Consider the following 19,765-nt stretch of genomic DNA (forward strand, 5'->3'; position numbering starts at 1 on the left):
CCTTCCACAGCCACGCCTAGGTAAGAAAAGAGTTCCTGCTTTCCAGAAGAGTTCCAGTGTTCTGAACCTAGGGAGTGGCTCCTGCCCCAAACAACAGGAAAAGTAGTCCCAAACAGAAGAGGGTCAGGGGTTCAACTGGCAGGTAAGTAAGCAGCATGGTCTGCTGCAGGTAAGTCCACCCAAGCATTATGAGCCCGGCGCTTCCAGCGCTGGGACTGGGCATCTTTATGAGCCTGGTGCCACTGGCGCCAGGACAGGGTCCAAAAGGTCCCAATTGGGACTGGCTGGCAATCGGAACCGGGGTTATGGGTCTGCTTCCAAGGGAGTCGGGCAAGTCCTGATCTTTTGGAAGCAGAGATCATGACAGCACCCCCCCTCAAGGCCCCTCCCAAACCGGGCTTCTCCGGGGGTTTGGGTCTTGTTAGGAAATGTTCGATGAAATCTTTTGATTAGACGAGGCACGTGGACATATTCTGCAGGTTCCCACGATCTTTCTTGGGGACCGTAGCCTTTCCAGTCAATCAGGTAAAATAGTTTAGATTTGGAGATCTTGGAATCCAGGATGCTTTTGACTTCAAACTCGAGTTCTCCATCAACTAGAATAGGTTTTGGAGATGTAGTTAGTCGGGTTTGAGGTTGCACGGGTTTTAATAGAGAGACGTGGAAGACCGGATGTATCTTCATGTGAGGGGGCAAGTCCAACTTGACCGCTACTGGATTTACTATGGTAGTGATGGAATAGGGACCAAGGTATCTTGGGTTGAATGTGCGTGGTCCTTTTAGAGGTAGATATTTGGTGGATAACCAGACTTGATCTCCTACTTGATATTGGGGGGCTTCCTTCCGATGTTGGTCTGCTCCTTTCTTGTATTGTTCTTTAGCCCTTTGAAGGTGAGAAACGGCTTCCTTAAAGGCTTGGGTGATTGTAGAATGCAGGTGGTCTACTGCTGGTGTTCCAAGATCTTGGAGTGGATCCAACTCCGAGGTTCGAGGGTGACTACCGTATAAAAGAAAAAACGGGGTCTTCCCAGTTCCCGAGTGGACAGAGTTATTGTAGGCATATTCGGCTATCCAAAGGATATCTTTCCAAGTTTTTTAAGTTTGTTGTAGCATGCAGCGCAAATATTGTTCCAGAGTTTGATTGGTCCTCTCGGTTTGTCCGTCGGTTTGAGGGTGGTGGCTGGTCGAAAGTCTCACATCAATTTGAGCCGACCGACAGCAACTTCGCCAAAAATGAGAAATAAATTGACTACCTCGATCCGAAATTAGAACTGAAGGAAAACCGTGCAGTCGGACGATGTTTTCGAGAAATTCTCGGGCCAGAGTTGCTGCTGTTGGTAAGCCTTTGAGTGGAATGAAATGCGCCATCTTGGAGAATAGGTCCACGATTACTAGGATCGTATTGTATCCGGAGCATGGAGGTAGATCGGTGATGAAGTCCATAGAAAGCGTATGCCAAGGGCGAGGCTGGATGTCAATAGGGCGTAAGAGGCCGGCTGGTTTTTCCTTTTGACTCTTGTTTTGGGCGCATACTCCACAGGACATTATAAAGTCTCTGATATCTTTTTTCCAAGACGGCCACCAGAAGTAGCGCTTGATCTTTTCCGAGGTCTTGGTCATACCGGGATGTCCTTCCATTAAAGAATCGTGATAACAAGAGATTACCTTTTTCTGTAAATCTGTGCTGGGCAGGTATAACCGTTCTTGGAAATATAATAGGTTGTCCTTCACCGTAAAGTCCTTTCCCTGCAGATGCCAATTCTGTATGTCTGCTGGAGTTACCAGTAGCCTGGCTTTATCCTTAACTTCCTCTATGGATTGTGTGGCGATTACACCTAGAATTCTTTGTTCGGGAATGATAGGTACAGGTTTAGGATTGATCAAATGTTCTTCCACTCCCATCCGAGAAAGGGCATCAGCTTTACCGTTTTTTGTACCAGGTCGATAGGTAATTATGAAGTCAAACTCGGCAAAGAATAGTGCCCAACGGAGTTGCCTAGAGGATTGAGCTTTTGCGGTTTTCAAATATTGCATGTTTCAGTGATCTGTAATCACAGTAACGGTGTGTCGGGCCCCCAGAAGATAATGCCGCCAAGCCTTAAAGGCGGACTTGATAGCTAGAAGTTCCTTATCAGTAATAGTGTAATTGATTTCAGGAGGCGAGAATTTGCGGGACCAAAATGCCAAGGGATGCAACTGATTGGTTACTGGGTCCTTTTGTGATAGAACTGCCCCCATGGCAAGGCTCGAGGCATCAGTTTCAACAATGTAGGGGAGTTCTGGGTGAGGATGTTTTAAGATCGGTGCAGAGATAAATCTAGTCTTCAAATCCTGGAAAGCTTGTTCCGCCTCGGTAGACCATTTTCACGTGTTTCCGATGTTCAGTTTCCGATGAAGAATAAACGAGGATGTCGTCAATGTAAACAACAACACACACATCTATGAGCTCTCTGAGGACATCGTTCATAAAATATTGAAAGGCGGCCGGGGCATTGCAAAGTCCGAAGGGCATGACCTGATATTCAAATAGCCCATACTTGGTGCGGAAGGCCGTCTTCCATTCATCGCCCTCTTTTACTCGTACCAAGTGGTAGGCTCCTCTAAGATCCAGCTTTGTATATATGCATGCTTTTCTGACTTGGTCCAGGAGTTCAGGGATCAAAGGTAACGGATATCTATTCTTAACGGTGATCTGGTTCAGGGCGCGATAATCTATACAAGTTCTAAGGTCCCCTTCTTTTTTTGGAACGAAGAACAAAGCTGAGGAAGCAGGGGACTTGGAAGGACGAATAAACCCATTCGCTAGGTATTGATCCAGGTATTGTCGGAGGTGAAGATTCTCAGGCTCGGTGAGGGCATAAATTCTACTACAAGGAGGAGTAGATCCAGGTATCAGGTCTATCTGGCAGTCATAAGACCTATGAGGAGGTAGAGAGTTAGCCTGATCCTTCCGGAAAACCTCTTGGAATTCTAGGTATTCAGGAGGTAACTGGGGAGCCTCCGAGGAAATTGCTGCCAGTGCAACACCAGGTCGAGGGTGAGAAGTAGAGACACATTCTGGAAACTGAACCGTTCTTGCTCGCCAATCGATCTGAGGATTGTGCTTCTCTAACCAAGGAATTCCTAGAATAATCTGGAACTGAGGGGCCTTGATCACATCGAACACAATCTTCTCATGGTGTCCATCTTGACTTACTAGCGTCACTTCTTGGGTGGTATGCGTTACTGGTCCGGAGGCTATCTCCGTACCATCCACCGTAGTAATGACGTCCTTTACAGCCTTTGGACAAAGAGTCAGATTCATCCTCAAAACCATTTCATGATCCACATAATTGCCGATGGCACCGCTGTCAACGTAAGCTTCAATCGCATGTAATCGATCCGGATGTTCAGGGCTAATGAGGACCATAGGTATCACGAAATGCGAGGTCACGGAACTGGTTTTAACGCTCGGCAAGAGGACCTCTATTCTTGTCGGGCGAGGTCGTTTCCCTGCTCAGAGTTTGTGACCCTGGTAACTGCAGCTCCTACTGCCTTCTTGGCTGGTTTCACCGGACAGTCTTGAAGAAAGTGCCCCGAGTTTCCGCAATAGAGGCATAATTGCAGCTGTTTTCTCCTTTCCCGCTCCTTTTGTGTTAGTGGTCCTTTCAGGCCCCCTATTTGCATGGGTTCCCCGGAGTCTACTCCTTTGGTAGGAGTTGGTGGTTTGGAAAATACTCGAGCATCAAACTTGGAACGATCGGCCTTCCTGTTCTGCAGTCTGTGGTCAATTTGAACGACTAAGTCAATATAGTCCGAAAAGTCTTGCGGGGGATTCACTACTTGGGCTAACACATCTTTGAGCTCTCCACGTAGACCTCTATAAAACAGCGTAATCCTTTTGTCCTCAGGCCATCGAGTTTCCACTATCAGTCTGTTGAAAGACGCAATATAAGCCAAAAGGTCTTGATTACCCTGTCGCAATGAAAGGAGCTCATTGTCCAAGGCCTGCCCCTGTGAATGTCTTGCAAACAGTTTTTCCATACTGAGCTGAAAAGCTTGAAAATCATGGAGAACCGGATCATCTTGATTAACTAGAGGGATCGACCAGTCTGCCGCATTGCCACTAAGGTACGAAAGCACGAAAGCTACCTTAGCTTGATCAGTTGGAAAGGCTGCTGGCCGGCATAAGAAGTGCAACCGGCACTGATTAATAAATACTGCAAACCTCTTTGGGTCACCAGAAAATCGTTCGGGCGGAGCCAGAGGTACATTCCCTGGTAGGTTGATCTGCACTGGGTTCGTAGAGGATGTTGAAGGAAGATTTGCCCCTGATGCGGGTAACGGAGTTTGTCCGGCTTGTGACTGTAGCAATTGTCTAGCGAGATCGTCTGTTCGCTCCTTGGAAATAATCAGTTCCCTTCTTAGAGCATTCGTTTCCTGACGGGCTGCATGCACTTCTGCTCTTAGTTCCCCAAGTAACTGGGCTAGTTGGTCGGTATCCGAGGTTTCCATAGCGCCTGGGTGGGAGTTTTGCGGTAGGCTTTGCGTTCTGTAACGCTCACCTGATTCCCGCAGAGGCGCCGGTCTTGACTGGGTGAATGGCGTATCTTCAAAGGTGATGTGTAACACACGGTTGGCTCTTTGGGCTGGACCTCTGTGCACTGTATGTCTGACTCGAAGAGTAAGATGTCTGCAGATAGAAAATATGGGATTAATGAACTGGGGTTATTGGGTGCCTCTCTCCTCTTCCCTTTCTCTTCTCCTGTAGAACCCCAAAGGTTAACGCCCTCACCTTAGGTAAATGAACGCCGAGCTCTCCATCTGCCTCGGGGCAGGGTGCCGTAACCAGTTTCTTCACTGGGTAAGGGTGCAGGCCTCTTGACCTCAGAGGACTGCTGTCCGTCGTTAACTGCACGAACGGTAAGTTCTGGGCACTTCAAATGTCTTAAAAGTCTTTTGTAATGATATCTCTTGTTTTGCAGGGTTCCGGCGATGGCGGGTGGCGGGCTGATGAGAGTTGAGGATCGAACCCGCGTGAGGAATAGAAGCGCCTGGAAGCACGTAAGTAAGCGCTTGTAGCCTGCTTCACGATGCGCACTAACTGTCCCTTTTATCTTGCAGGTACAAGTTGGGAGCTTTAGAGAAGCTGAAGGGTGCTGGAATACCCACTGGATTCGGCGTGGGAAGGAGTAATGGCACGTGAGTAATAAAGTTGCCCAATGTCTTTAAACGCACCTTCTTTTGTCTTTCAGATGCGGGATGCAGCGCTGAAGGCCTCCGGAGCGTGCGAAGAGCTGGTAAGCTTTTGTCTTTCAGATGCCGGAATGCAGTGCGAAGACCTCCGGAGCATGCGAAGAGTAGGTAAGCCTTTGTCTTTCAGATGCCGGAATGCAGCGCGAGGCGTTGGTGACAGCCGATGGACCAGGTAAGAGATGCGCTGCCACTGAAGACCGTAGTGCTAACCTGTTCTTTCTTTGTCTTTACAGGTGCTGCTGAAGACTGGATTCCAGGATGGTAAGCCTTTGTTCCCTTAGGCCCAGGATCAGAAGCAGAAGACACGATGAGCGTTCTGCTGCAGAGAATGCAGAATAACGCAAAGCAGGATTCATCCATCGGGTGTGGTTTAAATAGCCTCCTGTAGTGCTTAGGTGTCTCCTTCCACAGCCACGCCTAGGTAAGAAAAAAGTTCCTGCTTTCCAGAAGAGTTCCAGTGTTCTGAACCTAGGGAGTGGCTCCTGCCCCACCCAACAGGAAAAGTAGTCCCAAACAGAAGAGGATCAGGGGTTCAACTGGCAGGTAAGTAAGCAGCATGGTCTGCTGCAGGTAAGTCCACCCAAGCATTATGAGCCCGGCGCTTCCAGCGCTGGGACTGGGCATCTTTATGAGCCTGGTGCCACTGGCGCCAGGACAGGGTCCAAAAGGTCCCAATTGGGACTGGCTGGCACTCGGAACCGGGGTTATGGGTCTGCTTCCAAGGGAGTCGGGCAAGTCCCGATCTTTTGGAAGCAGAGATCATGACAATTGCATGAAGACGAAGACCATATGTGATTATCCCTACACCAATGACACATGCTAAGTCCATGAAGTCCTTGACCAATACCCCTAAGGTCCCTCTGTTACGAAGAATGTACACTGATATATATCATGACTATCTTATAGACAATTACTTTAAAAAAAAAAGAGACCCAAGAGAAGTGCATGAGAAGATGATTATGAGTTAAATAATGACCTAGACAGTAAAGCACATTAGGGGAATAACATGTGATATCAGCACATGAAAGAAGTGGAAAGAATAACCTGTGAGGAGAGTTGCTATGTTTGTGCTCTCCTACCCTATGCATTGGGGAATTCTTAGATATTCATAGCTCTAGAAATACACGTTCAGACAGCTCATTGCTTGACGCACCTTGCGCTCTGCCATTCAAGAGATCAATTCAAGGGTCGAACAGCATCCTTGGTATGGGGTGTCAGAAGGGTCAGCTCCAGAAGAAGATGATTATGTTCAAGATTTGAAAACAAGAGCGAGATCACACACTAGACATCATGTGTTAAGATACGAACAGCCTGAGATGAAAGGAGCAGGAATCAGATGGGAGATTAACAAAAATCTCAATTGCCAAAGTGTTAATCAGTGTGGGAGACATAAATTAGTTGAAAGTAACAGACCTTTATTCAGGCAGTAAAGATTAGGGTCAGTTCACAACCAAAGAAAAGAAGAGGATAATTCTCCACTTAATTACAGATGACACAGCTTCCTAAAAATGTTTGTTCAACGCATCAGCACTCCTGTGTTGATTCGGTCAAAATGAAAAACAAATTCCAAACTTGTAAAACCTCTAGGGCATGACTGCTGGCCGTCGGTTTGACCCGGGAAATGCTCGGCAGAAAGCAAAATTCCCCCCTGTTCTCCGTGTCAAGACCGAGGCAAGCTCATACATTTTCTGTAACTCAAATGCCGCTCCTGACCTCTGCAATGCGTTTGTTACCAACAAAGTCTTTCAGGTTCCTTCACCGTTCCGTGTCATTCGTTCCGCTTTCTCCTTTGGTCTCACATAAGGAGTTTTTCGATACCGGTTTTTCTCAGACTTAATAAGCCCACCTCAATCCGGTAACATTCTCCGTCCATCCTCTCCAGTCTCGCTCTGCTCCTAGATGGGAAAATAGCAAGCCACCTTGAGTCCACGCATGCAGCATTTAATGTTCTTTCATCCCCTCCCCTCGACAGGTGAAGACATTTCCTCCCCACTCTTTTGAATCAACCCCTCCCTTTTCCTGCCTTCGTCCCTCAGCATTTCTTTGGTCTGACCACCTTGGTTCACACTTTGTACCACCTGCCATTCCCATTTTCTTTCCGTTCTGAATGACCCCCACAGTACGATGGTATCCCCTATGCTTTTTTGAATGTTTGGGATTTAGGGCTTTTTAGACTGAGGCCTGAATGCATTATGGGAGTGGTAGATCCCAGGTATTCATACCGGGCAGTGCTGATCTCCGCAATTCCTGATGCACTGGCATTGTGCCCTGTTTGGTTCCCTGTCACCTTCTTTTCCTCCTTGATTTCCCTGAGTTTACTGTACCCTGCACCTCTTGCCGGTTTTACGGATAACATCATGCTGGTGTAGTTTTGCTGGGTTCCTGTGTTAGATTGCGCTACTTGGTTCAAACCCCTAGATCCATGAGGTCCCGTCTCACACAAGGGAAGACTGATGAAGAAATACGAAGATGCAAGGAGAGAGGTCAAATGCAAATCAGGGAAACAGTACTTTCTCCAGATGGCTCGGAAGACTTCATAGTCGTATGCAGAGTATTGGCAGTAACAGGACATCACAAACCAGCTATAGAACATGTGGAGAAGGGATGCAAACCTCTATGGCCGAAGCTTGCCAAGCTACTGGCATGGGTTGAAGATAGAGGAGGCTCAGTGCAGATAGTGCTTTTGGCAAGTGCATAACTGTGCTTCAGAAACAACGGCACAAGAAAAGTTGGAGAGAAACAGCAGTGCGGTCGAATCTTTGATGTAGCAAGAATGAAAGATGAGACAGCAGTGATAATGGACCACTACTGGGCTTGTGGATCCAGAGCTTATACGAAGCTGCCCAGAGACTGGGGAGGAGTGTGCTCCATAGTGGTTATTCATGTTCCAGCATTAGTGATTCCAAAAAATGACTTAAACATAGGAGAGTTTCCAAAGGCTGATGCTCATCTAAGGAAGTAGAGATCACTTTGATTTCTCAATCGAACAAAGAGGGAGACCAATTTATCAGCTAAATCAATAGAAGCTTTTGAGGCTATTCCGCGTGAGCACCTATTGTTCAGTCAGACTTCAGCAATATTCATGACAATTTTCATGCCAAGGATCCAGGTGATGACAAATGCTAAATGGTTACAAAAAACCAGATGGGAGCTCTTACAGACAATCAACGCAACCATAAAAGTATTCAACGCTATCAAAGAAGATCTGAGAGCCATACGACTAATGACTCTCCAAAACAGATATGCCCTGGACATGATTACAGCCATGGATGGAGGTGTTTGTGCCAAGATCGGGGAATCATGTTTCACGATGAAGAGAATCGACCTTGACAGAGGCCATAACATTGTTGACAACCTTGCATACCAAGATGGAAGACGAAGTAGAAGATATTGCAGATGACAGCTGGTTTGCATCAATCTTCTCATGGGTACCACAGTGGATGGCGAATATTTTCAATTTCCTTGGGGCATTACTGCTGATGATAATGTTTGGATTCTGTGTGATCAATGTAATCATGGCACAGTGCAAAAAGACAGCGAAGAAAGCAGTAGGAATGAAGATCATGATCGATGTTGAATCTGGATTAGAACCCAAAGAGCTGACTTATGAAGAAATCAGAGACTACATAAAGGCCAGCATTCATGCACCTGAAGAAACAAAGTTCTTGTATCCTAGAGACCAAAAGAAGTATGTGGGGAGATGGATCTACTGCAACTCAAGTGGACAGAGCAGTCTCATGACCTGGAGCATTGACGACCTAGTATTTTGTATTTGTATTTTATTTTATTGATTTATAAAGCGCCTTACACCAAAGCGCTGCTAAAATCAGCAGGATCTTTGAAAGGGGTAATGAAGATATGGACTCCAAAGCAGCACTTCTTCGAGACAGGATGTTTAGATGTAGAGACTGGTGAGAGAGTGGTTGATGAATCAACCAGAGGGGGGAGTGTAGAGGAGGAACCAAAGACCTCTACTGGAAGTCCCGCCCCTAAGCCATCTATCTGCTGGGAACCGGAAATAGTGACAAAGGCAACACCTGTAATGATGCCTATAACACGAGCAGCCTTCGAAGCCATTAAGAAGACCATTTTTTATGTATCTATGAAAAGCTCACAGCTTCTTGAGAAAGGTCCCTGAAGAGCATGTGAAGAAGGATGAAAGAAGAGACTGTTGATGTCACCTGAAGCAAAGTGGCATGCCTAAGGAGGGATGATAGAAAGAAAGTGAGTAAACCATATAGAATCTGATGACGAAACAAGAATCCATTGACCCTTCACATGCGGAATGAAGATCGCACATTTGTAGAGCACAGGAGAAAATGTAGACCGTTTTATAATTGTACAGATGCAGTAATGTAAGTAGATTAAGTATTCGTGAAGGCTGGCTATACGTAGTAAGTAGTGCAGGCGGTGCCGCCAAGGTATATACATGCATAGGAATCTGGAAGTTCCACATTGTATTTTAGTAACCTGAAAAACCTGTGAATGAAAGGACTTTAAGTGCAGCGCAGTAGAATAAGCCTGGCTGAAGATGGAAGGAGAATTGAGAAGATCTGCCTGGCCCAGTGCCAAGGATTGGGGCAGCCGAGAAACAAGTTATCTAGAATGGAAAAATACAATGAACAAGACAGTGAGAGCCGAGCTCCTGTTAAGGTGCGGCGGAAGGACAATGAGTGCAAAGTTTTATTCGTTTAATACCAGTAAAATGCAACGAAGAAGCTCAAAGTGTGGTCTTCGGTTACATGGCCAGATGAAAATAGAGTTTAGGCGGGCTACGCCGTCATGACAAGATAAGAACATGCTCACACTTTATTGTCAGGCATAGAGATCTGAAGCAAGGCCAAATTCAATGGCCTAATTGAATGGCAAACAGTAAGAGTGATGATGGACGGAGGCTAATTGGGTGGGGAGCCATGGTCAAGTCTGACCCACCAGCTCCTGGGGTACCAGCTTGCATGCTGCTAACGAGTGGAATATTCAAGAAAGGTAGATGCATGGCAACAGTGCCACGTACCAAAGAGCCCTATAGTTTAGAGATCCAATAAGACGTTGTGTATTTGATGACGCTCACAATGACTTGCACTAGAGGTGGGCAGAGTTGTCTATCTGACAGTAGAGATCCAATCACAACTCCTAACCCCATAGAAAGAATACCTAGATGTTCCCCGTTACCCAATCACAGTCCCACATAAGTTTCTTACTTTGCCACATAGTATGACATCACTGACAACGATGTTTCACTATATAATGTTGTTTATTATGAAAATCATTGAGATCATACTGCCAGACATTGTTGATATATTTTGTACGTCCTGTTTTAGATAATTGTTAATAAAACAGACAGTCTTTTGCCAACTTCCTGAGTCGGTTTTTATTATTGATGTTCGAGTAATTTCTGCATCCCCATCCACCCTGTTGAGTGTTACCTCGTCTTAAAGGACCTTCGGGTTCAATCTGCTATTCGCCCCCTTCCACGACATGCGGTTCTCTCCCTTTCACCAACTCCTGTTTTATATTCTCCCCTCTTGTCTCCAATGTCCACCACTCCCTCCCCTCCCGTATGCTCTTAGGTTTCTCTCCCAACATCAACTCTCTGCAAACTATGCTTCTCTCCTGCTCCAAACCCCCACAATTGCCTCTTATGTGATGCCCCTTTCATCACTACTCCCCTGAGGTTAGGACTGGGCTAAGTGTTTTCAGGTGGAACTTCTTGCCCCTTAACCTGCAAGCACAATCGAAACCTTGGCTCTTTACTTAGAGTAACCTCTGATTGTCTTCTGCCTCTCATTCAACCTTCTCCGACTTGTGTCCTGCAACTAGCGCCTTGATGCCCAAGGGTTTAGCGTGCTGCTACAAATGTAAACAAATAATGATTTACTTTGATCTCTCTTTGGTTCGATTTGATAAGCCAATGCGGCTGAGATGTTTTATGAGACAGTATTGCTAGTCGCTGTGGAGGCAGCGTGTAGTGCTCGAGGCGTAGCCTTGTCTGAATCCTTCTGGTGGGTAAGCACTTGTGAAGCGGGGTGTGTCTGTCGCAATGAAGCTCACATTATTTTTTCCTTAACTCTAAACAGGGTGTGCTGGTCACAAGTGGAATGGGTGTATTTTGGGGGTTCTCTGACTCTGGAATATAGCGTTATAGGGCTCTGACATTCAGGGTAGAGAATCCTTTGGGTTTTGTGATGAACAGTTCTTTCCTCTAATGGGCCTGCAACAATGGTTATCCGCAAGTGATGATCTCTTGCCTGCCGGAGGGGGCTAAATTGAGGTCTGCTGGAGATCCTTCCCATACCGCTACATGGACTGCTATACATTGGTTCAGCAATATAATGAGCCACCTCTCTAGAAGCCCCCAAAACAATGCAAGACACTTTGTTACAATGCACATTGTAAGGAAGGGAGCGGGAAAGGAACTCACTAGAGGCATCACATGGCATAGCACGAGACTGCGCGCTATGTAGACTAAATGATTTTCAGGCTCACAGTGGTATCATCTTGGCCATTCATTTGATATCTTTCATCACCATGACCGAACTCTCTTACATAATTGCAAAGAGGCGGCCATCTTGTAAAGATAGTTTTAACACTATATTAATGGTTATGTGTGGGTGTCGATGGCTCCATATTGGATTTCATTGAAATGTTCTATCATTATATAGTTTGTACAACCTCTGTCTATCATATGCTTGCAATGGCAAATCATTTTCATTTTCATTAGAAAAAGGGGAAAGCATGGCCATTTTACCCCATCATAAAGAATCTGGATCATCATTCTTGCGTCCGAGGTGTGAGGGTGATGATCGATGCAATGTGGTGCCTTGCAGGGGGACAGTGCCGCAATTAGGCAGCAACACTCACCTTATTTGAATTCCTCCTATTACGTCACAGCCCTTTTGCAAAATTGAGCCGGGGCTCTTACGGGGTCCTGGCCGAACAGGCAGCATTGAGCGGAGTGAAGTGTTGCCTCTTAATTGTGGCACTGCCCTCCCCCCTGCCAGGCCCGCCCCTTCTAAGCCACGCCCCCAACACACCCAGCTCCATTTAGCAGGCCACTAAACGCACTGGTTACAACCACTGTTCCCTATCCATTTTGGATGCGCACAATGGGAAGCCAGCAAGGCCTCCTTTCCACGTGGGCCCACGCGGCCGGATCAACATACCTGCGCGCACCTAGTTCCCATTACCGCTGCCAGCACGGAAGAATTCGCGGAGATGGATCTTCTGGCGCACAGCTTGCTGCGGCGCCCGTATCACAGGCCACTATCATTTTCATTTGGAAGCATTTTGGGAATGTGGGCCAGGTGGAGGCCATATGGCGCACGCGGGAAACAAGTCGTAATGTATTCTCCCGGCTTGTGGCTGGAAGCTTTTCTGGAGCAAGATCAAGGGAGTTGGCAGCTCCTTCTGAAACACTTGCCCTGGTCCACATGTGCCGTCCATACATTAGGATAAAAACGGAATTGGATCGGTGGGTCCCACTGCGCGGGCCGAGATGAAAGCACGTGCAGCCTGCCGCGTCGCTCCATACAGACGGGATGGTGTGTTGAACATCACGCCTTTGGACATTTTAAGCCTTTTCTCTGAAGCGAATGAATTTTTAGAAGGGACTTTAAGGCATGGAAGTAGGGGAGTCACAGTATATAGGTTAAAATAAAGGCGGTTTGTGACATATTTCATTAACTAATCACAGGGGGCGAGGGGGCCTCTTCTGTTACCAAAACTTACTCCTGACGCTAAACCACAGCATGTACGAAGTTGCAGCTGCATTTCCTGCTATGAATCAAATGGGAGCACTCGCTAAAACAGGGCGTTAACAGTGTGCACAGACCTGCCCCTTTTTGCCTCCTGCGCTACTGTTATCTGTCTTTAAATAGCGCCTCTTGTCATTTGTAATGGTATCGAAGCGTTGTATGCATGGTGGCACTTCCGAAGACCGTAGCCTGAGAATACGAGAGAACGGAGCATAGCAGCGCATGCAGCAATAATTACAATTTAAAGAACTGCTCAGAACTATTCAGGAAAAGTAGAGCTGCCTAGTGTAAAAATATTGGAAGACGAATGGTGGAGAGAGAAGAGGTGCAGGTTGTATGTAAATAGAAGAGTATGTCACAGCTGGAACCAACACATATGCATTGCTGATGTGTGTTGACCAGCGGCATCAGCAGCACCTGTCACGCAGAGGAGTTGGACTAGTGTGTTATCAGATCAGAAGAGGGCCTATGCGTTATACAAGACTATATTTCAATTTAGGGAAACTACTGGGCACACGGAAAACATGATTTCCTTTAACGCCAATTTCCAAAAGTAGGGAGTAAAATACTCACATCTAAAACATCTTACCTGGAGTTGTGATTTATCCTTTTGGCTGCTGAGGTCACACTAGTTAAACAAGCATTCGCCATGCCAACAGTTTGAGCTTTTGTGTAGCCATGAGAAAGAGACTTGACAGGCACTGCCGTAGTGGTATTAACTGGCCATCAATGGTAGCAGGTGCAAAATGGAGTGAGTACCAGGGTATCTAATAGCAGAGTCTGGAAAATGCCCAATACTCGTACACAAGCCAAAACTGCTTCTATTTAACAGGACTTCAGTGAAAGACATGCATAGTGCTTATAAATAGAGTGGTTGAAGGCAGACCGGTTTTAGACATTTTTATTACACCAGTAGTGTGTTTACAGCACCAATTAAATCAATTAAATCATGAACTCTCAGAAGACTGCTTTGAAAAGAACACTGGCAGGCCCTTTTAGTGCAAAGGTTGATGGTAAGGGTTGATTAAATGAAGCGCAAAGAGTTCTGATAAGGAGGTGTTTTGGGCAGCGAGGGGTAGGAACTGGGTGGGAATGGCCATAGGGATTAGCGTGGCCATTGGCAGGCAAAAAGTGGCCACATAACCAAACAACACCTAAAGACTCTGTGTCCCTTCTCATATGCCATTTCTCCATATCTGTACTGTAATAGTTTTGCTTGATAGTTTGCGCTAAATCGCCAGCTAATAGCCCAAAACAAAAGCCATTTATACAAGGATATGATATGATATGATATGGCATTTGTAACGCGCCTATACACAAGTGTTTCAAGGCACGACGAGGCAGGGAGGGGGGAAAAAGGGGAAGACAGACAACGATCCTACTAGGCCAGGTGTCATTCAGATCGCGCAAGTGCAGGGGTAGGAGGAAGGGAGAAAGTGCATGGGGAAGGGCAGGGGGGAAGTGCAGTACAAGGTAAGAAGAATAAAATAAAATAAATAAATAAAGAGGGCCAGCTGGTGGCAAGTGCAAGGTACGTGCAGACAAGTGCTGGGAGGGGGGGGGGCTGTAGGGATACAGAGACAGTCCCGCAGTGCAGGGGTTGCCAGGGAGGCAGTGCAAGTGGAGAGTGGCTGGGCCCAGTACCGAGGTCGGTGAGAGTGGCCCAGTTGCAGATTCAGTGCAGTTTAGTGAACAATTTAGCAGGGGAGAGGGAGAGAGAAAGCAGAAGCAAAGAGGAAGGTTTTGAGGTGCTTAAAGGTACTTGAGGTACCTGTATGAGTAAGGGCACAATTAGTCACTATTTTAGGATGTAATTATACGTCCATAAGGGGGACTTGACTATCCCTTAAATCTTCTGCAACTCGGCTTACTCAATGAAACACTTGTGTATAGGCACATTATAAATGCCATATCATATCGTATCAATGCATGTGCAGTATACTACATCTCATATATATGCTGGATTCTGATACTTGCATATGGTTTATCGGTTTGAAGTAATATAGGGAAGGAATAGGAAATGAGGAAATCAGGCAGTGTAGGCACTGCATTGACCAATGAGCAATAATTAAAACAGAATTGCAGAGCATTCTACTAATGACATCTCATTGTTCAGGAGCACTCATGTGGTAAAAGTGTGCTCCAGAGCTGTCTATTAGCACCTGCGGCGGGAGAGCTAATCAGTCAGGTTGCTCGAAACGTGGGCTGAAACCACTAATCTCAGCCTGTATTCCGAGCAGACTACTGGCTGCTTCCCCCACCCGCAGCGCCATCGTACCCCCACCCGTCCTTATTTTAATTCTTTTAATGTTTGCCTCCACTGCGTCCTATTTATCTGTTTTCAATGGCAGCCCCTCTACCGCTGCGCTTCTGCTGTCGCTCCGTGGCTGCCGTGGACATGGAAGATGGGCTCTATATGGAGCCCCACCTTCCATTTCCATGGCGGCCTTCTTTAGAAAGTATTTTCTTTCATTGATTGCGACGTATGCAGCATCCCGTTCAATGAACAAAAATACTTTTTTTTAGCATCCCGGGCTACCGCTTGCAGTCTTACCTGCATTGGTAACCTGTTTCAGAGGCAGGGTACATAGCTGCAAAAGGATGTTTTCCTGTTTTGTTCCCCCTCTTGCAATTCTTGGTTTACAGTCTGGCACTATTGCGGCTTCTCGTGGTGTGCTTGCTCTGGAGATGATGAGTTTCTCGACCAATTAGAGTGGTGTTTTGGTTGTGACGGCTTTGTAGGTGGTGCCAGCAGCCTTGAATATGATGCGTGTTTAATGGGGTGCCAGTGCAGCTCCGTGATGATGGGGAGGATAGGATGCGTGTGCATGAATTTTCTTAACCCTCTGATGAGTGATGAGTGCTGCAGCCTCCTGGAAAGACTTTCAGAGGGGCCAAGCTGACATATGGGACTCTTGCGTGTAGGAACTTCCCAGAGTGCAGGTGGAAGATGTCCAGCACTTGGACAAGTGTTCTGAAACTCGGGACAGGGATGCAAGGCTTGGCTTCATGGAGGCGTGCAAGCTGGCACCAGGCTCTTTAGGTCTTCTTGGCGATGTCTGTTTTAAATGAATAGTCACAGTCGATAGTGAAGTAGAGAGGTTTTGCACTGGGTGAGAGTTCAGGTGTGAATCCATTGAGTGTTATGTCAGTCAGCCTTTTCTGGACTTGGGAATAGGGGGAGCTGCTTAGAAAAAATAATTCAATGTTTGTAGGGTTAAGCATCAGTTAGGAGCTTGATATCCGAGACCATATGAGGAACAGACAGTGCCTTAGTCAATGAATGCTACTGATGCAATTGATGTTCAGGTAAAACTGGGTGTCATCTGCACATGGGTGTATTTTGATATTGTTGTTGGGGAGGAGCCCCCCAGCAATTTCATGTAGAAGTGGGAGGTGGCAGGAGAAGATGAAGTCGTGTGGAACTCTGCAGGTTACCGGATGGCTCTGGGATTGGTTTGGGCCCATCTGGATGAGTGGATCTCGGTTGAAGAACTATTAGGTAAACCACTACATGATTGCTCCATCGAAGCCCATGTGGGTGGCGAGGATATTGAAAAAGGTATCATGGTCAATGCTATCAAAAGCAGCAGAGAGGTTATGGAGGAAGAATAAGCAGGTGTCCCTTTCAATCCAGGATGAGTAAAGGGCCATCAAATACTTGTGATGCTTTGTGGTTGGAAACCAGATTGGTAATCCTCTAGGAGATCAATCACTGTGCCAAAGGAGGCTAGATGTTTGATGGGGCAGTTGCTGGCTAGGTCATCTGGGTCGAGTGTGGATTTCTTCGGCAGTGAGAGGATCAGCCCCAAATCCCTAAGCACCTTCTCAGAGGTCCCAGGCTCACTTCCCAGAGGTCACATTGAACATTCCTTGTCATCTGGTCTTAACCCTGATGAGGAATGTAATGTTACCCATGCCTCCCAAACCCTGTGCCTCACACCAAGAACACTGGATCAACGACCATGCATCACCAGCATCCCTATTGAGACCACAGACCATAAGTGCCCAGGGAGAAACCAGCGATAATGCAGAATTCCTATTAACCCCAAAGAGATTAGCTCCTCGATATAAACAGAGGCACAACTTTTAGGAGAATCAGTACCATAACAGCTAAAATCCAAAGTCGCAAAACCTTCACTAGGACAGAACTTGTGCTTAGTGTTCACTACCATGAAGGGACGCCACTGCTGGTTAGCACTGGAGTAGCAAGCAACCATCTACTAATGTCAGACACTGGTTCAGTCAGAGGAGTTCGCAGAGCCGGGCTCGGGCCGGACCGGCTTAGCTCGAACACAGCAGCACCACAGTGGAGCATGGACAGATGGGCAGGGAGATGTCTCAGCATTTGGAATCAGTGAGAACAAATATGGCGGTGGCCAGCCTCCATAAAAGCTTGGCCGCGGACACGTGCCGCTGTGCAGACAGAAAAAAAAAACCTGCAGAACTAATATTCCAGCCTGAAAAGCAGACGTCAGACATTGTTAACAAGAAGTGGACGGACAACATCCTGAGCCGAAGTAGATATCATTGAAGAGAGAAGTGCGGGCACTTAAAATGCCATGGGCTGTCAGGGGCTCTTTTGAGCAATGTGAACTCTGAGGAAAAACTACAGTCCAACAAGGAATCTTAAGTTATTCTTTAGTTGTGAAAACGGTACCATTTACCTGGTTTTATGTCTGAAACCCGCCCATCAGGAGAGCCGACTTTTCATTTTCCCAGGGGGTGCCGGTGGGCAGATTTTTAGGAAGTCCAATTGAAAGTATAGGGACTTTTAACTCAGATGGCTTTTCCCAGAGGGTGCCGGGAAACCGGAACACCTGAGTACTCTGCGCCCCTTCCGCCCATTGAAGGCTGCATCCAAAAAAGGCATCTTTTTTTAAGACCGACTTGAAGCAGCCTTCAATGGGCAGTACATGCCAATGTCAAGGTGTTGGGGGGGGGGTTGTTGAACCGCTTCAAACCACCCCTAGAGCCACTCTCCCATCTGCCTCCTGCCTCCACCTTCTCCCATGCTGGTGGGATTTTCTTTTCATCAGGAAGTTTAAGTCCCCCGGAGCCTCCTTTCGCACCCACTCTCTCTCCCTTCCCAGCCACAATCATCCACACCTCCTCCTCACAAACAAACACACGCACATGCACTTTACCGGCTCTCCATACCTTCCCTCTTCTTGCGTTCAGGAAAGATCTGTCAGCTCCTGCGTGCATTGGGGTCTGTGGAACCAAGCTCGGCTTCGGCGGTGCCTGGTCTGCAGTCCCCTTTGCCCACCATTTTAGATTGCAGGCTGAAGACTGTATAGTATTTATCCCGCCTTCTCTAAATGCTTGTTGCTGTTCTTTAGTAAATACTCATGGAATACTATTTCTACTGTGAATTTCCTGTTGATCACGTGGCTTGTGACAGTGGGGGCACAATGTGGGAACTCTACTGGCTGTAGCTGTGGCGTGGCGGGGTCAGCACCATTTTACGGTCAGGCTGTTATGCCCTCCAATACCCAGTCTATGTACTCCTTATAAGAGATTTAGGCTTTGAAAGGCATTAAGTTAGGCTTGTGTCCTCAGCGAAGTCTACTTCACATGTAAAGCTCACACAAGAATGTTATGGTGATTTTACAAACTACCAGGCATGTATCTGCAATGCATGAACACTCCACATGTACATGTGCAATGGGTGTAGAGTCCATCTGCTATGTTTATTTCCTTACGCAAATCAACATGGTTCATCCAGAAATTATAAGGGTTCTATGTGATTTAAACGAATACAAAAACAATGAAACAAATCTGGAATGTTCTTTTTTTTGGGCGGGGAGGTGTCTTCCCCACCGCCCCCCATGTTTAAAACCCCATATTACAGTAATTATTGCATGTAGCACTTTGCAATCAGATATTCATAATCGTGCTCTGTTAACTCCTGTGAATGTCAGGGCAATCTGTGCCAATTGTGTTTACACTTACCTCTATGTTCTGTTCTGTCATTGTTGTGATTGGCTAAAGAGGATTGTTGCTGAGGAGCTACCTTCAAAGTGTAAAGATATGTTATCTGCTTATCTAAATGGTAATAGAAGTGTTACCCTTTATGAACTTGTGAAAATGAATTGTAAACATATTATCGACTAAATGAAAAATGTATGTATATTGAATGATTGTTCATGAGATTGTTTGTTTGTATGTGTGTTTTGTATTTAAACAATGTAATTGTACCAGTTTTAAAAGCTCTTTGGGCTATACGCAACTATAACAGTAAATAAATAAATAAAAACCCATACCCCATATTTTTCATTGTTTTTTTATTCATTAAATTCACTGGATACCAATTATAAGGCTTCTTTTACCAAGAAAGTTACACATGCAAAGCTCTGAAGTGATTCCTGGTCATCTAGCAGCACATTAGAAAACAATAAATAAAGTGTGAATGCTAAAGCTCTCCTGATGAAGGGGTGTCCACTTCCAGAAACACGTGGGGAATATGGCCCATTTCCGTTGCATGAACCAGATGGATTAAGGAATTGAGAGACAAGTATTACCCGCTGCTGTGGGATTATCTTGTTTCAGGGAGACAGATTTGCAAAGGTTTAAAGGGATCACTGAACATCACTGGTAAATTGTTAGTGGTGTCTGTTATCACCAGACCTTTCAAGTGCAACCATTGGGTGTGGCGTGCACTTACAAAGGTACAAAGGGCATTGGTGGATATGCAGTGCCCGAAGTGGCGGACCAATGACACTAATGCACATGAAGGAGGGAATTAGCATCTGGAGCAAGTGCCGTTATTGCTA

This window comes from Ambystoma mexicanum, chromosome 8 (assembly GCF_040938575.1).
Source record: "Ambystoma mexicanum isolate Mex_15411 chromosome 8, UKY_AmexF1_1, whole genome shotgun sequence".
In the NCBI taxonomy this organism is placed as follows: domain Eukaryota; kingdom Metazoa; phylum Chordata; class Amphibia; order Caudata; family Ambystomatidae; genus Ambystoma; species Ambystoma mexicanum.